Here is a 4,273-nt window from a genome sequence, read left to right on the forward strand (position 1 = left end):
CAAAGGCATCCTCCCAATTATGAGATAACCAAAAACATCTCTGGACATTACCAAATGTCCTCTGGGGGCAAAATCACTCCCAGCTGAAAACCAATGGGTTAGGAGAACTTACCAGAGATCGCTCAACTCCTAAGGAACAGAGACTAAACTCAGATCTGTCAACTTAAAAGAGTTTTCTTTCTACTACCTCCGTACAACCTCCTAAGACAGAGTCTCAGCTGGGAAAATAATCACAGGATGTCATTATGTTTTCTACTTTATCACTCTACCCCACACTGCATCCTCTATATGTGTCACTGGAATCAACTAATAGATTACTCTGCTCCACGCCTAACCCCACGCTCTCCAAGTTTACCCCCACTCCATTTGAAAGCATCAGCTTGGGTCTACTGTGACTACAGGAACTTTTTTTTAATGTTCAATTGATTTCTTAGTATCTCTAATTCCAGACCTACTGCAGAGACACAGGCACCTAGCAGAAGAGGAAACAGAAAATGCATTCTTCTCCAAGAGCAAATGGCCTAACCCGGGAGCTGGATATACACAGGAGCAGTTCCAAGACTTACTAAGAAGCGCACAGACTATTCTTGCACCAGCCTAAGCAGGCTGTCGGAAAGTAGGAACACCAAGTCCACTGAGCAGTTGTTTAGACCCACGACGCCAAGCAGTCAGTAGAAGTCAGCTGAGACCAGCCTTTGGAACAGCGAAGACGCTGCCGTAAACCAAACCAGACGAATATCGTGGACTGCAAATGTTCACGGGGACACGCAGGCTGACGGGAGGGACTCAGAGTGATGGAACCAGGTGTCTGTGTGCTGCATTTGCTATTTCTGTGCTCCAGACCATCCCGGGGACCACGTTCTGCTCTGAGGCAGGCTTTCCACTCCCGGTTTCACCTCTTCAGTTTCCGGTGCCAAGGCTGGGGGAAAAATACCAGGTTTGGACATGGTGAACTTTTCACTTATTCTCATGGGCATTCATCTGGAGCCACACTGGGGCTTATTGCAGTATTTACACTTCTCTCCGTCAAAATCGGACCTACTCTCTGAGACCCATTTAAATGCTGCCTGCAGCCTTCTCTCCTTCAAACCCCACCACCCACACTCCTCGGGCCAAATCAGCCTGCCCAGCTTACCCAAAGACACTCTGCAATTTCCCAGGGACGTTCCTTTTTCTCATTCATTCTTTCAACCTGTATCTCTTGAGAAGCTGCTCTGTGCCAGGCAGTACTCTAGGCCCTGGGGACACAGTGGCTTACAAAACAGACAGAACCCCTCCCCTCATTCTTGGGGAGAGAAGCTGACACTCTGGTGTTATTAGTTCTACCTGAATACTTTGGCCTCACACACTCCACCTTAAACTTTGAAAACCCAGCCCTTCCTTCAGCCATAGGTCTGACCTCGGCTCCTCCACGAAGCCCTCCCCTTTCATCCCAAACGGCATCACCCTCCTTCTGGACTTCTGTTGCCTGGACTCAGTGATCCATGCATTTGGCACGTATCGGACACTGCCTTTCATTATCTTTGTGTGGCTGTCCCATCTCCCAGCTATCATATAAGATCCCCAGAGGGCAGGAAATATGTCTGTTTTACCTCTGTAGTCCTGCAGCACCCAGCAGAGTGTCTGGCATGGAGAAAGAAAAACAGCATATTAGAAAAATAAAAATAATGACTAGTATTGACTGCACGCTTATAAAGGACCAACCGTTGTTCTAAGTACTTAATAGGTATCAGCTCATTTGGTCCAGACAACAGGCCCATGGGGTTGGTTGGCGCTCGCTCAGGGGCAGGACACAGGTGGAGGTGGCTATGGCAGCAGCAGGACTGATGCTATCGTGTGCCAGGAAGAGCAGAGCAGGCGGTTGCAGAACCTGAGCCTTGGAGCAGGACCTGGATTGGAGTCCTGGCTCCATCACTTACCAGCTAGGTGGCCTTGGGCAAGTGACTTCTCTTCCCTTGGTTTCTGTTTCCTTTACTATGAGCTGGGGATAATCATAGCACGCGTGTAATAGAAGTGTGTGACAATGATATGAACTAGTGCAGATAGCACACCTCCAGCACAGTGACGGACACACTGGAAACATCAACACGTGGTGCCTACATTCATCATCATCATTGTTATTATTATTATCCCCCTTCCAAGAATCGCCCACACCTGCTTCCTGTCCCATTCTGCCCCAGCTCCCCGGCCCCCACCCCACCCCCGCACACACACCTCCTTTCTCATCCTCAACGGAACGAGCGGAGGAAAACTTGAGTGCAATACACCAAGAAGAGACTCTTGAGTTGCTGCCTCATTCCTCCTCTTCCAACAAATAAGCCCTGAAACAAATAGATCCAGTCGTCATGACTCATTTATAATAACCCAGGCCCTTGGGAGCAGAGCGGGGTGGAAGCCCTGCTTGGCTGTTGACAGAGCATCAAGGACTCAGATACAGGAATCCAAGGGGACAGCTCGGGAAGCCAGGCACAAGTGAGACGCTTCATCATCTCTTCCTCGGCTACTGCAGGAGTCAGCTAAGAGACCGGACACTGCTGTAAAAAACAACAACAAAAAAAAGACGCCAGTGGGCTCAAAATGTGGGCATGAAAAGGTTCTCCGGGGGGAAACAGCTCTGTTTATGTCAGCTGCTGACACTCACGGCTCGGCATCCACAGCACACGACCTTTGGTCAGTTGCTGTTTTGCAGGGTACCAAGTGCTAAAGCCTCCACATTTCTCCTACTTCTGCCGCAGTGGGCCCTAGGGCAGCCTCCTTCTCCCTAGCTTCCATCTGTGCATCCCTCCATTTCTGCCTGCAGCACTGAAGCATCAATTATACGCTCCAATGACGTGATTATACATATTTTCACTAGTTAGTAATAATTCTTACTACTCATCCTGCCATCCTATTGGAGGACCTCAGAGAGCATTCAGGAAGATAACTTGCAGCTTTGACACCCAAGAAGGAATGAGCAAGTCCTATAGAACTTCTGGGATGAAAGGGAAACTGAGGTACCACACAGTACCTCTTCCAAGTGTGTGATACAGGTGACCAGTGAATCTAAGACTTGACTTTGTCTTGGTGGATTATTTACCCAAACATATGGGCCTGCGGATGGTGCCGCTGTCTGGAGAGGTGGCAGGAAGAAGAAAATATTTTAGCCCAAAGGGTGGTACTTTTGTAGGTGTTAAACTGGCTGTCATTAAGGTTGAAAGTTCCTTTTATTTACAGAAATCTGAATTTTTTGGTTGCATCCCCTACTGTGTCCTCCTCTCTTGAGACTTATTAACATGCTGCAAAGAAGTTACTTGGTAATCTGGACAAGAGCATTGCTCTATTTCCCAGAGTTACACATCAGAGTGGGATGGCCCTGGGAGGCCACCTGGTCCAGCTGACTCATTTTTCAGAGGCAGAGGCTGGAAGCTGAGAATCAATAAAAACTACAAGTATACCCCAACAATGGGTCCATTGTCAACCTTAGTCATCAAAACAATACTGAGAGGTAAATTTTACTATCCTCATTTTACAAAGGAAATCGGGGTTTGTTCTTTTATTTTTGAGGGAGATTAGCCCTGAGCTAACTACTGCCAATCCTCCCCTTTTTGCTGAGGAAGACTGGCCCTGAGCTAACATCCGTGCCCATCTTCCTCTACTTCATATGTGGGACACCTACCACAGCATGGCTTGCCAAGCAGTGCCATGTCCGCACTCGGGATCCTAACCAGCGAACCCAGGGCTGCTGAAGTGAAACGTGTGCACTTAACCGATGCGCCACGGGGCCAGCCCCAGACATCGGGGTTTTAAGAGTGACTTGCCCAAGGTCACACTGCTTATAAGTGACAGAGCTGTGACTAAACCTGGTTTCCAGTACATTCCAAAACCAATGCCCTTTTCACTGTGTCATGTTGATAATACGGTCAATTAGCAGCAGAAGACTCCAGCACTTGGGTGCATATGACAAATCTGTGAGCTCTTGGAATAGAAAACAAGGCAAGCTGACAAAGAGAACAAGACATTCCATCCTTAAGCTGAGTCTTCCCAAAGCCAAATTCACTTTGATTGGTGCAGTCAGACAGCAGTCCTAGTCAATGAGAAAAAGAAATCAATCAGAGCAGTTTTCAGGCTGAATGGACTGGTCAGTGGATGGACCTGAGCAGTTCAGGTCCAACAGTTAATCCAGGCTGAGCAAAAGCCGTGGTGGCGGCAGGTTGAGTGATGTCAGGATTCTAATCCGCACGCCCTGCAGCAGGAACCTCAGAGAACTGGGTCCAGCCACCAGCATGCATGGACC

At 48.4% G+C, this 4,273-nt stretch overlaps 1 long non-coding RNA gene across 1 annotated transcript; it reads right to left on the reverse strand.

Moving 5' to 3' along the window:
• Positions 1-441: 441 nt before the first annotated feature.
• LOC124225776 (uncharacterized) lies at positions 442-2,682 on the reverse strand. Its single transcript, XR_006885096.1, has 3 exons — positions 2,215-2,682; positions 1,593-1,623; positions 442-919 (listed from the first exon to the last, which is right to left on the reverse strand). It is a non-coding gene; the product is annotated as an uncharacterized LOC124225776 (long non-coding RNA).
• Positions 2,683-4,273: the final 1,591 nt, after the last annotated feature.

Source organism: Equus quagga, chromosome 14 (genome assembly GCF_021613505.1).
Source record: "Equus quagga isolate Etosha38 chromosome 14, UCLA_HA_Equagga_1.0, whole genome shotgun sequence".
Classification (NCBI taxonomy): domain Eukaryota; kingdom Metazoa; phylum Chordata; class Mammalia; order Perissodactyla; family Equidae; genus Equus; species Equus quagga.